This window comes from Rhinopithecus roxellana, chromosome 4 (genome assembly GCF_007565055.1).
Source record: "Rhinopithecus roxellana isolate Shanxi Qingling chromosome 4, ASM756505v1, whole genome shotgun sequence".
Lineage (NCBI taxonomy): Eukaryota > Metazoa > Chordata > Mammalia > Primates > Cercopithecidae > Rhinopithecus > Rhinopithecus roxellana.
The window spans coordinates 145,501,746-145,521,161 of record NC_044552.1 but is presented as its reverse complement, the minus strand read 5'-3'; the positions used below and the strand labels follow the sequence as shown (position 1 = coordinate 145,521,161).

At 39.7% G+C, this 19,416-nt stretch overlaps 1 protein-coding gene across 14 annotated transcripts in view; it reads right to left on the bottom strand.

Moving 5' to 3' along the window:
* The window catches only part of PLAGL1 (PLAG1 like zinc finger 1), a 133,320-nt gene that overhangs the window by 68,495 nt on the left and 45,409 nt on the right, over positions 1–19,416 (bottom strand). For 12 of the 14 annotated variants that reach the window (XM_030928864.1, XM_030928870.1, XM_030928863.1 and 9 more), the window contains exon 1: positions 4,281–4,910. The exons of the other annotated variants lie outside the window; for them this stretch is intronic. The gene's annotated coding sequence lies outside the window, so the exon portion shown is untranslated. Of the gene's footprint in view, positions 1–4,280; positions 4,911–19,416 lie in introns of those variants that run through there. 14 annotated transcript variants of the gene reach the window in all.

The following is a 19,416-nucleotide window of genomic DNA, read 5'->3' as shown; positions in this document are numbered from 1 at the left end:
TGATTAAGATATTTTAAGATGTTCAACATTATTAATGTTTATGGAAATGCAACCAACCTACCAAAGACCATCAATTCAACTCCTTGGTATATAGCTGAGAGATGTATGTCTACCAATGGAAGTTGGAAGAACATTCTTCACAATTTAATTCTTAATGGCCCAACAAGAAAATGAATAAGTAAATTGCTCATATTATAGATCCACATAATGTAATACTATAGAAGAGGGGTCAATAAATTTTTTCCTGTAAATGGCCACTTGGTAAATAGTTTAGACTTTGTGGGCCATATGGCCTCTGTAGTAACTACTCAACTCTGCCAAATGGGCATAACTATGTTCCAGTAATTTTTCTTTTTTAAGATGGGGTCATCTCACTGTCACCCAGGCTGCAGTACAGTGGCATGATCACAGTTCATTGTAAGCTCAAACTCTTGAGCTCAAGAGATTCTCCTGCCTCAGCCTCTTGAGTGGCTGGGATTATAGACAGGAGCCACGGAACATAGACAGGAGCCACAGATTATAGACAGGAGCCAGCCCAATAAAATTTTATAAACAAAAATATGCAGTGGGTTGGAATTGGCCCACAGGCCACAGTTTGCCAACCCTTGATATAAAGTGAAAATAAAAAACAAACAAAAATACTTATACATGCAACATGGATGAATACAACGTGAACAAAAGAATAAACTCTATGACTCCATTTATATGAAGTTTTAAAAAACACTTGAAAATAATCCATGATCATAGAAATCAGGACAGCAGTTGACTGGGGGAAGTGAGCGGCTCCATTGATAGGAAGGGGCAGAAGGAATGAAAATGTTTTATATGTTTATCTGGGTAGTAATCACAAAGGTATACACATATGTAAATTTCATCAAGCTACAGGCTTTTTTTGTTGTACATAAATTATAGAACTAAAAAATGTATGTAGAATTCAACATGGATAAAAAATATATTAAATACATTAAATGTACCTTAAAAGATGTGGGTGACAGAGTGAGGAAGTCTAACAGAAGTCTAATCATAGCTCCTAAAGGAAAGAATATGATAAAAACAGGTGAAAATAAAGAGATAAAAGACAAAATTTTCCTGAATTGATGAAACATAAACCTTAGAGACAGGAGATTTTATTTATATATATAAATTATACAAATATATTTAATTTTTATATAAATTCTACAGTGAGATTATACATATAATCTATATATAAAGTGTGTATGTATATACATTATGTATATACACACACCTACATACCTTGCCTCAAAAGTCTGTGACTACAGATTATTCTTGATGATACAAGGAGCAGTGAAAACCATAAAGCAATTCTCGAATTTCAAAGAATTAGTGGCCTTGACATGTATGCTGACTATAGGGCAAATTAGACAAATTAGAAATCAGTAACAAAAGGATGACTCACAAAACCTTCCACATTGGCACTAGACTACTTTCTACAAATCTGTTAGGGGAAGAAAAAATATCACAATGAAAAAATTTTTAATTCTTAGAACTGAATAATATACTACATAGAAAACAACAGTAAATGAAAATCAGCAGTATTTTCAGATGACAAATAAACAAACCAGGATTAACAGCCTGGAAATAAGCCCAAGCATATCTGGGTACTGTATGTGACAGAAGCGGCACTGCTAATCACTGATATTGGAACAATTACCTTTTCACATGGGAATCTGAAAATGAATTAAGCTTGATTTCATAACATAAAATATATACATCTAAACATATACATGTCTCAGGTAAATTAAAGAACAAAATGTGGACAAAACATAAACTTAATTCTTAGAAAAATATTCAGAATACATTTCATTAATAGTAGAGTATCTTAAGACAAAAGCATACAGATTAATTTCTATAGTTTAATATCTGCAAGTCTATAACAGATATTTGTATCCAGACTGTTTTCCAAGAAAAATTTCTGCAATGATGGGAATATTCTGTTCTATAATATATTATAATGTAAAATATATCACATAATAAAATATAAAAGTAATATGTGGCTACTGAGCACCAAAAATGTGGCCTAAAAGAACTGAGGAACAGAAATTATTGCGGTAAATATAACATGTTAGCATTTTAAAACACTGAAAGTCTGTAAAGTTCTGTGATTTTTATATACTTTTTAGTATTTCATTTTTCATAACAAAATTTGATTTTAGTAAAATTACTATATAAAATATTCCAGTTGTGTACAAAATATGTAAATGTGACTTTTGGGAAAGCAAACACCCCAAATGACATTTTCTCCTAAATGCTTTTTGAAATGTTATAAATTAAGTTATAAGAATAAAGAATAATTTAATAAATACTGATATGTCCACCATGGAATTTGTGAAATAAAACATTATTGATAAGTTCCCTAGGTGCTCCTCCCTGAGCAAGATTTTTTTTTTTTTCTAAAAAGAAGCCAGGCAATAACAATAACAGACGTAGAGCCCTAGACTCAGGCTTCTTCAGTTTGTGACACCCATATTTTAACATATTTGGGGAGAAATGTGACATTCAAACCTAGTATGTATCATTTAACAAAGAGTTACAAAGCAAAAACCCATGTAACCATTGCACAGGTCAGGCGATAAAGCATTTCCAGCATCTCTGAGCCCCAGACCCTCTCCTCCCCACCAGGAGGTGACCATTAGCTTGACCTTTTTTCTTTACTACTTGTAATGCCTATATATGCATCCCTAAACAATAGCTTTGCTCCATCAGGTTCTGAATTTTACATAGATGATATCACACAACATTCTCTGGCAATTTTTTTTTTTTTGGTTCAACACTGAAAGGCATTTGTGTTGAAACACAAAAATATTTCATTGGCCACTGTACCGTGTGCCCTTTTTATGACTGGTGTATAATTTATCTTTCTCCTTCAGGTGGGCATGAAGGTGGCTTCCAATTTTCTGCTATTACAGTCAACCTTCTTGTACACGTCTGCTTGTGAACATGTATTAAAATTTATCTAGGGCAGTGGCTTTCAAACTTTTTTGTCCATGACTCATACTAAGGAATGACGTTTTACATCATGACACACATTTGTGTATGTATGAAACTGAGGAGAGGAGGAGAGATTCATAAAGCGAACACCCCATGACCTGAGAGACACTGACGTTCTATTCTCTGTCTGTGTTTTACAAATTCTGATCATCCACTTAAATGACTTTACGACCCACTAAAATGGACTTCAGATTCTGAAAAACATTGTTGTTAAGGATGAATACCCAGGCGTGCAACTGCTGGATCAGGAAACACGGACAACGGACGTCGTCAACTTTTCCAGATCCTTAACTGTTAAATGTTCTTATCTAAGTGCATATAAATTTACCACTATTTAACTTCAGAGCGAAAAGCGTGAAACATCAGAGAACATTTTATCTTTTCCCTCGGTCATTAAACAGTATTAATCACTTACCATGTGCTAAGTAAGCAATCTCTGGGCCCAGCGCGACCCGTGGGTTAATATGCGGAGGGGCTGCGGGGGAGGACTTAGGGGACCAGGACCTCAGTGAGGCCCCAGAAAGCACCCGGGAGAGGCCTTCGATCCTGCCTGGGAGGGAGGGGTTAGAGGAGGATTCCTGGAAGAAGGAGGACCTAAGCTGGGTGTTTCTATTTTTGATTTTTATTGGTTTCCTAAAACATGAAAGTAACATATTTGATGAGGAAAAAATATTCAAAATTACAGGAGTATATTCAGTAAAAGGTAGAAATCCCCACTCCGCCCTGAAAGTTTGATGCGGAGACTAACCGAAGTTGCATTATCAGCTGTCCCGATCTAGGAAATTTTTAGGACCCCACGTTTTTAAATACTTTTAAGAGTATGTCTGATACAGTCTGTAATACTAAAGCATCAAAATAATCATATTTTTCATAAGAGACGAAAGCACAAACAGTTACTGTCTAGTCCCATTATTACTTTGAACAGACTTTTTCTTCTTTTCCTTGTTGTTTTTTTGCTGGCCCATTGGCGAGGTTAGAGCGCCAGGCTGTAAGAATCGGGTCTATGGACCGCATACCAGATACGCGCAAACGCCTCTGGCAGCGGCGTCCGGGGGACCGGCGGCACTCGCGGTGGGGCGGCCTGGGTTGCGGGTGACGATCTGCGGGATCCCGCACCCGGCCCCGTGGAGCCCGGACCTGCACGTAGGCGGCGCGGCAAAGGCACACCCTCCTTGCGGCCGCGAACCCAGCGCCGTCCTCGCAGCGCGGCAATGCACGGCCACAGCTGCCCCCAGCCCGCCCGCCGCGGCCGCGAGTACCCAGACACCTACCCTGCGGGGCGACGACCCCTGGAGCTTAGGCGAGGCTGCTGGGGCGTGCCGCCTCTGCAGCCATGACGGCGACCCGGGGAAGCACCCCGCGCGCCAAGGCCCCGCGCAGCTGGGCTGTGAGCGCGGCTGCCCCGTCCGTCCGTCCAGCACCCGCCCGGAGACTGAGGCCAGAGCACGCCCCAGCCGTGTCTAAATCAAGGCTCGGGGCGGTACCGACGGGCTGAATGACAAATGGCAGATGCCGTGGGCTTTGCCGCCCGCGGCAGCCAAGAGGATGGCTGAGCCGAGGAGGCCGCGCGCAGGCGGGGCTCGGGAGCCAGAACGGCACGGCCGGGAGGAGGGCGCTGGGGCCCCTGGCGGGGGCGTCACGTGGCAGGAGGAGGCCCCGCCGGGGAGCTGGGGGTCGGCGGCCGAGGCGGAGGAGCGGAGCGGCACCCACACGACCGGCGGGCCGGGTCACTGGTGGGGGCAAAGCCAAGGTCGCCCAGGTACAGCGCTGGCGCAGGTAGACCCGAGCCGGCCCGGAGTCCGCAGCGGGGCCTGCTAGCTCAAGTCGCCGCCAGAATGGGCTGCCTGAGCCCGATCACACATGAGAAACGCGACAGATGCTAGGACGCTGCAATAGGCCAAACTAACTTACCTCGTGTGCCAGCAGCGCCCAAGTGCAGCTGCCCAAATGTGAGCACTGACCGTGAGCCAGGCACTGTCCTAAGTACTTTGCAGGTAAATACGTGTAGTCCTCACAGCAATGCTGGCAGAAATAACCGTCTCACGGCTGAAGAAACGAAGACGCAGAAAGCGTAGACAGCAATAATTTTATAATTATGGGATCACACCATGTCTGCTTCATACAATTTCAAATTTTTCAGTGTTACTGGAATTTAAGAAAAATAAACTGAAGGGAATCTCTATTGCTTTCTTCCCTAAAAGACGTGCTTTTTAAAAGGCCTATAAGCATTCCGTAAAAAGATTAAGAGAGGTGTAAGGAGCTCACTACATGTTTGGGTTTAGACAGTTTAGTAGCTCTGAAAGATGAAGTTAATTAGCATCATACACCTCCACCTACCTTTACCCCCTGCCTCTCAATTTCCATTACTTCTATTACTTTCAGCTTACTAGCAATGAGAACATTTGCAATTGCTCTGCAACTTTATTTTTCCAGATGTTGTCTTAATTCTATCTTTAAATGAATTTGATATTCACTGTAACTTATCCATCCCTGAACTTTTATTTGTATTTAGTTCTTGATGGACTGCCTTCTTTTTCAAGTCATATTCCTAAGGAGGGTTTATAGAGTGCTGCCATGTTTGAGAAAATCTGGTATTTTTCTCTCTACATAAATAAAAACTGAGTTGGGTATTTTCAATTCACACCTTCCTTCAAAACCTAACAGAACAAGATGGCAATTGCTTTATTTATTTTTTTATTATACTTTTAAGTTTTGGGATACATGTGCAGAACATGCAGGTTTGTTACACAGGTATACACATCCCACGGTGGTTTGCTGCACCCATCAACCCCTCATCTATATTAGGTATTTCTCCTAATGCTATCCCTCTCCCGCTAGTCCCCACCCCTCCCTGTGTCCATGTGTTCTCATTTTTCAACTCCCACTTATGAGTGAGAACATGCAATGTTTAGTTTTCTGTTCCTGTGTTAGTTTGCTGAGAAGGATGGTTTCCAGCTTCATCCATGTCCCTACAAAGGACATGAACTCATCCTTTTTTATGGCTGCATAGTATTCCATGGTGTATATGTGCCACATTTTCTTAATCCAGTCTATCGCTAATGGCCATTTGGGTTGGTTTCAAGTCTTTGCTATTGTGAATAGTGCTGCAGTAAACATATATGTGCATGTGTCTTTAGAGTAGAATGATTTATAATTCTTTGGGTATATACCCAGTAATGGGATTGCTGGGTCAAATGTTATTTCTGGTTCTAGATCCTTGAGGAATTGCCACACTGTCTTCCACAATGGTTGAACTAATTTACACTCCCACCAACAGTGTAAAAGCATTCCTATTTTTCCACATCCTCTCCAGCATCTGTTGTTTCCTGAGTTTTTAATGATTATCATTCTAACTGGCATGTTATCTGATAAGCAACTTCAGCAAAGTCTCAGGATACAAAAACAATGTGCAAAAATCACAAGCATTACTATATACCAATAATAGACAAACAGCCAACACATCAGTGAACTCTGATTCACAGTAGAGACAAAGAGAATAAAATGCCTAGGAATACAACTTACAAGGGATCTGAAGGACCTCTTCAAGGTGAACTACAAATCACTGCTCAAGGAAATCAGAGAGGACACAAACAAATGGAAAAACATTCCATGCTCATGGGTAGGAAGAATCAATATCGTGAAAATGGCCATACTGCCCAAAGTAATTTATAGATTCAATGCTATCCCCATCAAGCTACCATTGACTTTCTTCACAGAATTAGAAAAAACTACTTTAAATTTCATATGGAACCAAAAAGGAGCCTGTATAGCCAAGGCAATCATAAGCAAAAAGAACATAGCTGGAGGCATTACACTACCTGACTTTAAACTGTACTGCAAGGCTACAGTAACCAAAACTGCGTGGTACTGGTACCAAAACAGATATATAGACCAATGGAACAGAACAGAGTCATCAGAAATAACACCACACATCTACAACCATCTGATCTTTGACAAACCTGACAAAAACAATCAATAGATAAAAGATTCCCTGTTTAATAAATAGCGTCGGGAAAAACTGACTAGCCATATGCAGAAAACTGACACTGGACCACTTCATTACACCTTATACAAAAATTAACTCAAGATGGATTAAAGACTTAAACATCAGACCTAAAACCATAAAAAGCCTAGAAGAAAACGTAGGCAAAACCATTTAGGACATAGGCATGGGCAAAGACTTCATGACTAAAACAACAAAAGCAATGGCAACAAAAGCCAAAATTGACAAATGGGATCTAATTAAACTAAAGAGCTTCTGCACAGCAAAAGAAACTATCATCAGAGTGAACAGGCCACCTACAGGATGGGAGAAAATTTTTGTAATCTATCCATCTGACAAAGGGCTAATATCCTGAATCTACAAGGAACTTAAACAAATTTACAAGAAAAAAAATCAAACAACTCCATCAAAAAGTGGACAAAGGGTATGAACAGACACTTCTCAAAAGAAGACATTTATGTGGCCAACAAACATGAAAAAAGCTCATCATTACTGGTCATTAGAGAAATGCTTCACTGATTTTTGACACAGAAGATTTCTGTGGAAAGATCTTAAGCCCATGTAATTTTCCTCTTGGAGGTGGCTTGATTTTTCTGCTTGGACACCTGAAAAATTCTTTATCATTAATATACCTCTTAATATTCTTATCTGGGCTATGCCTCTGTGTCAGTTATTCTAGATCAATTTTTCCCCCAGCATACAGTATGATCTTCCAATTTATAGATTATATTCTTTTCTAATATCCCATGCATATTATATATCTGAATAAACTGCATTTTCAGGGCTGAGTGTTTTTTTTATCTACTTGTTCTGTGAACCGAGGTTTTTCAGACAAGGAGAGGTGGGAGAAAAGGGGATGTGTGGAATTCAGCTCAGACAGAGTATAAAGCTTGCTGGGGGAACTCAACCTTCACATCTGAGATTCCTTTAAGTCCTCTGGCAGCTGGACTTCAAGCTAGCCAAGGGAATATCCCATGCCTCAGAGCTTCAGTTCATTTGCTTAGTTCAGCACAGTATCCCAGAAAGTGGGAAACCTTCCTGCTTCTGGAAAGATCCAACAGTGGTATGCAAAGGTTCCTCAACATTTCACAGGTGTGCCACTGCCTTTCCACATTGGAGGACATTTGTGAGAATTCTTAGGATTTGGTCTGATCATCTTTTTCCTCAACATGTCTTGCAGCGGTGGGTGGAGGGCTGGGCAGACATAGGTTCATCTGGACACAAATCACGCCTCCATAGAATCTTCTGTTCTCTTTGCTTTTGCCATCAATTTTCAAAGTTTACATTATAAGATTGTACTTTTTTCTTCTTTGGTTGCAGCATGCAAGTTTTTTGCTGCTTTCTTTCCTTTGGGTGATTTAGTGTTTTGTTTTTGAGACAGAGTCTCGCTCTGTCACCCAGACTGGAGTACAGTTGCGTGATCTTGGCTTACCGCAACCTCTGTCTCCCGGGTTCAAGCAATTCTCCTGTCTCAGCCTCCTGAGTAGCTGGGACTACAGGCATGCACCATCATGTCCAGCTAATTTTTGTATTTTTAGTAGAGGCTGGTATGGGGGTTGGGCGGGGGAAGTTCGCCATGTTGGCCAGGCTGGTCTCAAACTCCTGACCTCAGTTGATCCACCTGTCTCAGTCTCCCAAAATGCTGGGATTACAGGCATGAGCCACCATGCCTGGCTGATTTAGTGTTTTAATTTTGATTTTTTTAGTGCTTTCTTGTGTCGTCTTTATCCAGAAGTCAGTCAAGCAGTCTTTCTTTCTCACTGGTAATGAATTACATGAAATCCTTTTTTATCTTTAGGTTATTTCCACAGTGGTCTCTTTGAACATGACTGTGTTGACCTGGTAGCTGTGACACACTCTTTTTCACCTAAGCTTTCCCTTGATGACACATGCTTTGGCATTACAGCATGCCCCAGCAACGTTTCTGGAGCAGGGGTTGCAAACTCAAATCTCTACAAAGTTTAAAACAGTGAGGAACAATGGGACTGTGGTAAAGTGAAAAGGACATTATTTGTGTAAGGGGCAGATGCTCAGCTCAGGCCAATGGCTGTCATGTTTGAATTCAGGCCAGGGTTGCCACATCTGTATAATTTTCAAGGGAAGTATGCTAGCTAACATTTTAATATAAAATCTCCTAATTTTAGAAACACTGTAGAGGCCACATGAAATATTTATCCAGGTCAAACTGGACCCAAGGGTTGCCAGCGTGGTCCCTGTTGTAGAGAACACCCCTCAGGGCAAATTCCGTAATCCCATTTTTTCTTTAAGTATTTGGAGATTCCATTTTATTCTGCAGACTATTGAATGACTTCTTAAAATTTCTTTAGCAAATGCAGAACAAGAAAATTCATCTGACACATCTATAAGTTGATACAATGTGTCAAGACCCAACACTTTCAGGAGCAGGTGTTACCAGGGGTAACAGCTATGATGGGGCTAAAATTAATAACACATGGGCAGACAGTCATACAGATTATGCCCACATTAACAAAATAATGGAGAGGGGAATGTTATTTTCAATTGATGCAAAAAGAACATTTGACAACCACACCCCATCCTAAACCAACTAGGAATGGAATGGAACTTCCTTAGCCTGATAGTAGCTGTATTTTATCCTATAGCTGCCATAACAAATTACCACAAACTGGTGGCATAAAACATGAAATGTATTTTCTGAGTCCCAGAGGCCAGAAGGCTGAAATCAAGATATCAGCAAAGGCCGCAGGCGCCATCTAGTGGCTCTAGTGGAGATTCCTTCCTCACTTCTTCCAGCTTTTAGTGACCATTGGCATTCCCTGGCTTCCTCGGCTTCCTTGGCTTGCGGCCACAGCATGCCAATCTCTGCCTCCATCTTCACAACGCCTTCTCTGTGCGTGTCATGTGGTTTCTCCTGTGTGTGTCTCTCTTATAGGGATAGATGTCACTGTACTTAGGACTCACTGAACTAACTGAAGGTGGTCTCCTCATTTCAAGATCCTTAACTTAGTCACATCTGCAAAGATTCTTTTATTCAACTCAGGTTACATTCTGAGATTCCAGAGATTAGGACACAAACAAATATTTTTGAGGGTCATCAGTCAGTCCTCATGTCAAAGTTGACGTGGGCAAAATCCATGTCAGCTTTGCTGTTGAAATTGACAAGCTGATTCTAAACTTTATATGGAAATGAAAAGAACCTAGAAGAGAAAAAATCATCTTAAAAAGAAAAACAAAGTTGGAAGGCTAATTCTATCTGATTTTTAGGCCTACTATAAAGCTAGACTAATCAAGACAATGGGGTACTGGCTGGGTGTGGTGGCTCACACCTGTAATCCCAGCACTTTGGGAGGTCGAGGCGGGCAGATCACTTGAGGTCAGGAGTTCAAGACCAGCCTGGCCAACATGTCAAAACCCCATCTCTACTAAAAATGCAAAATTTGCCAGGCATGGTGGTGCACACCTCTAATCCCAACTACTCAGGAGGCTAAGGCAGGAGAATTGCTTTAACCTCAAGGTGGAGGTTGCAGTGAGCCAAGATTGCACCACTGCACTCCAGCCTAGGCGACAGAGCAAGACTCTGTCTCAAAAAAAAAAAAAAAAAAAAAAGACAGTAGGGTACTGACATAAGGCTACCGACAGTAGGGTACTGACAAAAGACAGCAGGGTACTGACATAAGGAAAAACAATACTGTATTGAGTCCAGAAATAGACACACACATAAGATCTATTGGGTTTTGTTTGTATGTTTGTTTGTTTGTTTTGAGACACAGTCTGGCTCTCTTGCCCAGGCTGGAGTACAGTGACGTGATCTCAGCTCACTGCAGCCTCTGCCTTCCAGTTTCAAGTGATTCTCCTGCCTCAGCCTCCAGAATAGCTGGGACTACAGACAGGTGCCACTGCACCCAGCTGATTTTTGTATTTTTAGTAGAGATAGGGTTTTGCCACGTTGCCCAGGCTGGTCTCAAACTCCTGGGCTCAAGTGATCTGAGCACCTCGGCCTCCCAAGGTGCTGAGATTACAGATGTGAGCCACCACCCCCAGCCTAGATCTATTGGTATTTTGACAGAGGTATAACGTAATTACATTGGAAAGAGATAAATGGTGTGGGAACTGGTTATCTATATAGAGAAAAAAATAAACTTCTACATTCATTTCACATCCTTCACAAAAAAATAAAAAATCAAGTGAAATCTCAGACTTAAATAAAAAGCAGGAACTATAAAACTTCTAGAATCACTCTAGAATCACTTCTAGAATTCAATACAGTACCCATTAGCCACGTACAGCTATTACGTAGCTAGTCCAAACTGAAATTTGCTGTAAGTGTAAAATATACTCTGGCTTTCCAAGACATGGTATTTTTTAAAAATATAAAATATCCCATTAATTTTTATATTGATTACATGTTGAAATAATATTTTAGATACATTGCATATAATTCAAATTAACTTAAACTATTTTTAAAACACGGCTATTGGAACATTTTAAATTACCTATGTAGCTCACATGATATTTCTGTTTGACAACACTGTTTCAGAAGAAAACCTAGGGATAGGCAGAGACTGACTGGGCAGGACACAAGAAGCAATGGCAATTGGATTCTACTAAAAATTGAATAAACTGGCAATTGGATTCTACTAAAAATTAAACTTGATCTTTAAAAGAGACTATTAAGGAAAAAAATCCAAGCCACATGGGAAAAAAATCTTCACAATGCATATATATGACATAGGACTTGCACTAAAATATTTGAAGGACTCAATAATACAATAAACAATACACTTCACTAAATGAGATGTGTGAAGGGCCAAGAAGCCCAAGAATGACATTAAACGTCATTTCCCCAATGATTAATGCAAATCAAAACTATAGTGAAATACCACTACATACCCACTGGAACGGCTGAAGTTGAAAAGACTAACAATAACAAGGGTAGGTGACGATGTGGGAAAACTGGAACATTCACATATTGCTAGAAGAAATATAAAATGATACAGCCACTTTAGAAAACAGTTTGATAGTTTCTTATAAAGTTAAACATACTCTTATTATATGACCCAGCAATCCCAGTCTTAGGTATTTTATCCAAGAGAAATGATAACATGTCTGTGGAAAGATTTAAATGCAAATATTCATATTCTCTCCAAACTGATAACAACTCAATTGTCAGTAATAAAATGGGCAAACTGCTGATACTGTCAACACAGATGAATTAAAACAACAGCAACAGTGTGTGGAGTCAAATAAATCATATTGTATCATGTCAGGGTCCTCTAGAGGGACAGAACTAATAAGATATATATATATATATATGTACACTCACACACATATACATACATATACAAATTATATATATATGAGTTTATTAAGTATTAATTTACATGATCGCAAGGTACCACAATAGGCTGTCTGCAAGCTGAGGAGCAAGGAGAGCCAGTCCGAGTCCCAAAACTGAAGAACTTGGAGTCTGATGTTCGAGGGCAGGAAGCATCCAGCATGGGAGAAAGATGTAGGCTGGGAGGCTAGGCCAGTCTCTCCTTTTCACATTTTTCTGCCTGCCTTATATTCATTGGCAGCTGATTAGATTATGCCCTCCAGATTAAGAGTGGATCTGCCTTCTGTCTTCTCCAGCCCACTGACTCAAATATTAATCTCTTTTGGCAACACTCTCACAGACATACCCAGGATCAATACATTGTATCTTTCAATCCAGTTAAGTTGACGTTCAGTATTAACCATCATAATATGTAAGCAACATGTGGTCCCATTCATATGAAATTTTAGAAACACAAATTTATAGTCTTTCTAAAGCAGATCAATAGTTTTCTACAGTGGAAGGAGGGGAGGTGTTGGGGAATTTTACAAGGTGATAGAAACATTCCACCTCTTGGTTAGTAAGAAGATTACATCGGGGCTATGTATTTGTCATACTGCACTGAATGATACACCTAAAATACATCCATTAGATTACATGCAAATCATCCTTCAATAAATGTCATTAAATTATTTCCTTTCTTATTTGGATAGGATGAGGAGAAATCACATGACATTGGTTTTATCTCTATTACCAGCAATTTGAATTAGAATTGACCTTCTGCTACTTTTTTGTTGTGAGCTTTTTCATTAGCACTCCCTTGTGCATTATTAGTCTGTTTTCTAACCTGCGAGTGTGTCAGTGGCAGTGACCTAGAGCCTTCTCTTGGACTCCTAATCCTGTGTTCTTTTACAATAACAAGCAGCCACAGAGCCTCATTATGGCATTTTCAGTCTGCTAAACAGATTATGCACCATAAAAACTCAAAAAAATCTCTCAGTGTGTTCAACTCAACAGATATTCACCAAGTGCCTAGATTTAATTTTCTCTAATCATAATATAAATAACCCCTAAAAACCTATAAACGTGTAGTTTTTTTTTTAAGGCTCATCACTTTTGGCCAAACTACCTCTCGCTCGTCTTAATGCTGGCCATTCTCAAGCTTCAAATCTCTTTTCCTTTTTTTTTTGAAATGGTAATCTTGGCTCAGAGGATTCCTACCCCCTTCCCTCCTCTTGCCACTATTTGCAATGACTTCTCTATCTAGGTATCACTTCCCCACCAGGGCTCCCATGAGAACGTCTTAAAATTTTTCCCCAAGCAAAACTGACTAATATCCATTTCTATCTTCAAGTGACTGACATTTAGTGAACATAGAAGACCCACAAGGTGAAGTTTGGCGCCTCTACTAAAATGTCCTACTTTACATGATACAGTTTTTCCATAGACTCATTATCGAGCCTGCTCAGGGGATGATTTTGGCACCTGCTGGTTAAATGTCCCCACTAGTTGCCCCATCATCCTGGGCCAATTAGACAACCATGTGAATGATTTATTCAATAGCCTAGTCTTAGAATTTCTTCACTTCCTCCTAATGGAAAACCTCCTCTCCATTCAAACGGTTCCCTGAATCCATGGCAACCCCCTAGACTTCAACAACCAGGATCTGCTCTCCCCTAGAAATCTTCCAACTCCAAAATTCCCACCACTGATCATAACTTCCAGCTCTTCCTGGTTTCTCACTCTTTTACTCACAGAATGTTTACTCTGACTGCAGTGAGACTCTCCAGTCTCCACTAGACTCCCTTCTTGTTTCCACACCTTCCCTAGCCAGCCTACACCACAAGGTTCAAGATTGTAATCATTTTCTCACCACTCTCCAGATCTTAACATCCTGTCCTTGCACCAAACCAAACTCCAAAGCTCCAGCCCCACTAGTGAATGAGCACAGAAGGAATAATTTAGAAAAGTTACATTTTGTAACCATCATAGTAATAATGAATACACAAATTATCAATGGATGCTAAAACTACTGGGGGGAACATTGAAGAGGAATAGGATATCTACATAGTCTCTATAGTCTCAAAAAATTAAAGAGAGAAATCCTATCGTTTACAACAACATGCATGAGCCTGGAGGACATTATGTTAAGTGAAATAAGTCAGACACAAAGATAAATACAGCATGATCTTTCTTACATGTAGAGTATAAAAAAGTGAAACTCATAGAAGTAGACAGAGAGTAGAATGGTGGTTACCAGGGGCTGCTGGGGGTGAGAGGACGGGGTAGTGGGTATTGGTCAAAGGACACAAAGTTTCAGTAAGGAGGAATAAGTTCAAGATTTCCATTGTACGCCATGGTGACTATAATTAATACAATTTATTGTATACTTGAAAATTGCAGATTTTAAGGAAGTATTCTCACCACAAAAAATAAGTATGTGACGTCAAGGATTTGTTAATTAGCTTGATCTAGCCATTTGGCAAGGTATACAAATATAAAAACATGTTAGACACCACAAAATATATTATTTTTATTCATCAATTTAAAGAAAAATAATTTTTAAAAAAGTGATGTTCACTCTAACACTGATTTAAATTCTCTCTGCAAGAACTTTAAAAAAAGTTACTATCACCAATAATGCCACAAATTGACATGTACCTCCTAATGCGATATACTGATCAAGACACATCATATATGTACTATTCCTGCCAAAGACACATAAATTAAATCTTAGAATGATGGAGTAGTTAGATGGACCAAAATTGAGAGACATTGGAAAAAATAAAGAGCCAGGCACAGTGGCTCATGCCTGTAATGCCAGCAACTCGGGAGGCTAAGGTGGGAGTGTCACTTGAGCCCAGAAGATCAAGGCTGCAATGAGTTATGACCGCACCACTACACTCCAGTCTGGGGTATGCAGAAAGACCCCATATTTAAAACAACAACAACAAACTAGACTATGTTGCAAAAATATCAATGTTATAAAGACAAAGGCTGAGATTTCAGATTAAATGAGATTACAACCACTACACTGAATACAATACTTGATTCTAAAATGATCCGTGGATTTTTAAAAAAATGCTATAAAGGCCAGACACGGTGGCTCATGCCTGTAATCTCAGCACTTTGGGAGGCCAAGTGGGTGGATCACAAGGTCAGGAGTTCGAGAACAGCCTGGCCAACATGGTGAAATGCCATCTCTACTAAAAATATAAAAATTGGTCAGGCATGGTGGTGGGCGCCTGTAATCTCAGCTACTCAGGAGGCTGAGGCAGGAGAATTGCTTGAACCTGGAAGGCGGAGGTTGCAATGAGCCGATATGGCGCCACTGCACTGCAGCCTGGGCAACAGAGTGAGACTCTGTCTTGAGGGAAAAAAAAAAATGCTATAAAGACATTGAACAACTGGATAATCTTGAACATGGACTCGACATTGAATAATAATATTGTGCTAATGTTAAATTTCCTGAGTGTAGTAATAGTCCTGTGGTTATGTAGGAGAATGTCATTGTTCCTAGGAGACAAATGTTGATGTAGTGAAACAATCATAAATCCAGTTTAACCTCAATCAGTTCAGCAAAATAAGTAGGTGTTCTATATTACTGAATCTAAGTTGTGGGGTAGAGGAGCACATTGTGCTGTTCTTCCAGCTTTTTGTTTTGAAAAATTTCAAAACCACAAAAAAGTTACTTAAAAAAAAGGAAAACCCTTCAGCTCAGATTCAGCCACCTGATTATGATGTTCCTTTACTCAAGCTGTCAGGAACTGCTGGAACAACTCCCACAAATGTAGAAATGCATAGCTCCCAACTAAAGTATGCCCAATATTGACCAGAAATCTGACTGAATGTTTGTGTACCCATGCAAATTAGTATGTTGAAATCATAATCCCCAATGTGATTGCATTTGAAGATGGGGCCTTTGGGAGGTAATTAGGTCATGAAGGTAGACCCCTCATGATGGGATTAGTGCCCTTACACCAGAGAGCTCACTTCCTCCTCTCCCTCTGTCTCCACTCGGTGAGGAAGCAAGAAGACCGCTGTCCACAAACTAGAAAGACAGCCCTCACCACACACCGAATCTGATAGCATCCTAATCTTGCACTTCCCAGCTACCAGACTATGGGAAATAAATTCAGGTTGTTTTAGCCACCTACTCTATGGACACGTCCTCATTGTTTTTATTTTTTTGTTTGTTTTTTTGTTTTTTTTTTTTGGCAGAGTCTCACCCTGTTACCCAGGCTGGAGTGCAGGGGCGCAATCTCGGCTCACTGCAACCTCCGCCTCCCAGGTTCAAGCAAGTCTCCTGCCTCAGTCTCCCGAGTAGCTGGGATTTTAGGTTCGGGTCACCACACCCAGCTAATTTTTTGTATCTTTAGTAGGGATGGAGTTTCACCATGTTGGCCAGGCTGGTCTCGAACTCCTTACCTCATATCCACCCACCTCGGCCTTCCAAAGTGTTGGGATTAGAGGCGTGAGCCACCATGCCCGGCCCCTTGTTTGTCTTTAATGTTAATTTTATTTATTTATTTATTTTAGAGACAAGGTCTTACTATGTTGCCCAGGCTGAATTCAAACTCCTGAGTTCTAGTGATCCTCCTGCCTAAGCCTCCCAAGGTGCTGGGATTACAGGTATGAGCCACTGCACCCCTCCACCACCCACTCTATATATTTGTTTTATATATATATCAGCATGTATATATATATACACATACACAAATATATATATAAACAGATATATAAAACAAATATATAAATATATTTGTGTATATATAAAATAAATATATCTGTTATATATATAAAAAAGATATATTTGTTTTATATATAAAACAAATACATATAACTATATATTTGTATGTAATACATTTATATAATATATCATATATAACATATATAATATAATATATACAAACATATTTTATAATTTATAACATAAATATATTTAATATAAAATGATAGATATAAAAATATATATAAAACAAATATATATGTATATATAAGCTGGCTAAGACATACATGGTACATGTGAGGACACAGTTTTTAGAGAGGTTAGGGAATGTGCCAAAAATCTTCCAGCTAGTAAATAATAAAGTTAAAACTCTCTTTGTGATTTCATAGGCTGTGCTATGCTCCTCCCACAAAATCATTGCGACATGACAACTGGGCATAATGTAGAGCACAGAAACAGAACTAAACGGGTAAGAGGTCAAACCTATGCGGTTTGAGTGAGTTCATAACACATTATACTCACTGAAGCTGAAAAAGGACTTCACATGCTGGATTTATTTAATAATATTGTAGGGTAGGATAAGATTCTCTAAAAGTTCTATTTCATCAGGAAATTTTAGCAATTATTATTGTATTTTTGTGTTATTGGGCTAACATTAACATCTTTTTCAAAATTATTCCATCTATAGATAATCTTTAAGATACTGTACACTTTGTGAACCTTTCTAATATCATGTGGCAGCTTTCCTGTTCTGCCCTTCAGGGGACATTTTTGCAGGGAGAAAAACAACTTTTATAGAAATGGGACCTGCTTTTTAATGATGGAGTAACTACATGGAGGAAGAATGTAGAGCAATTCTATATGCCAAATAGTTTCCTCATCTACCTACAAAGTTTGTAACACATGGTAAACATGGAGGTCATTTCTGAGATCAATTTGATTTTTCTCCTATTGTGATTTTAAAGTCACTGACTGATTTGTTTCACTCTGGCAGGCCATCATAACAGTTGAGCTTTTTTTTAGGCAGTGGGAGTAATGAAATGCCACAAAGAAATTAAAGACTCTCACTGTCTGGACCATACAGTTCTTTTCCTTTGTGAAAGCAATTAGAAGGGTAAGGAGAGCTAACTATATATTGGTAGCATTCCAGGAAGGTTTCAAATGGTCAGGTAGTCATGGAATCATAAAACTGAAAGATACTGGCTCTCTGGGAGGTAACTTACTATTCCTGTTTTATAGATGAGGCAACCCAGAAAGGCTGACTAGAAAGAAATAAAAAAGGAGAGGAGAAGATAGCTTCAAAAGAAGTGATCCAACTCTCCTACCTTAGGCAGGTGTAGGGCTTTGAACAAGAGGCTGAGAATCACCAAAAGAATTTTTTTTTTTTTTTTTTTTTTTTTGAGACGGAGTCCCGCTCTGTCGCCCAGGCTGGAGTGCAGTGGCAGGATCTCAGCTCACTGCAAGCTCCGCCTCCCGGGTTTATGCCATTCTCCTGCCTCAGCCTCCCGAGTAGCTGGGACTACAGGCGCCCGCCACCCTCGCCCGGCTAGTTTTTTGTATTTTTTTAGTAGAGACGGGGTTTCACCGTGTTAGCCAGGATGGTCTCGATTTCCTGACCTTGTGATCCACCCGTCTCGGCCTCCCAAAGTGCTAGGATTACAGGCTTGAGCCACCGCGCCCGGCCACCAAAAGAATTGTTTAAAAACCCACATTCCAAAGACAAACCACAGATTGGGAGAAATATTTGCAAATCATATACCTGAGAAATAACTTATATTAAATATACAAAGAGCACTTAAAACTAACAAATAAAAATAATCAACCTAATTAAAAGATGGGTAAAGATCTGAACAGACAACTCACCAGAGGAGATATGTAGATGGCATGTAAGCATATGAAAAGATGTTGAGCATCATTTGTCTTTTGGGAAATACAAATTAAAACAAGATACCACTACGTACTTACTAGAACGGCTAAATTTGTTTTTAAAAGTTGACAATACATAATGCTAACAAGGATGCAGAGCAACAACCCATCATTGGTGATGGGAATGCAAAATGGTACTGCCACTTTGGAAGACAGTTTGGCAGTTTATTACAAAGCTAAACATAGTGATATGGTTTGACTGTGTTCCCATCCAAATCTCACCTTGAATTGTAGCTCCCATAATTCCCATGTGTTGTGGGAGGGATCTGGTGCTGGTAATGGAATCATGGGGACAGGTCTTTCCCATGCTCTTCTCATGATAGTGAATAAATTTCACAAGATTTGATGGTTTTAAAAAGGGGAGTTCCCTTGCACAAGCTCTCCTGCTTGCCACCATATAAGATGTCCCTTGCTCTTCCACCATGATTGTAAGGCCTCCCCAGCCATGTGGAACTG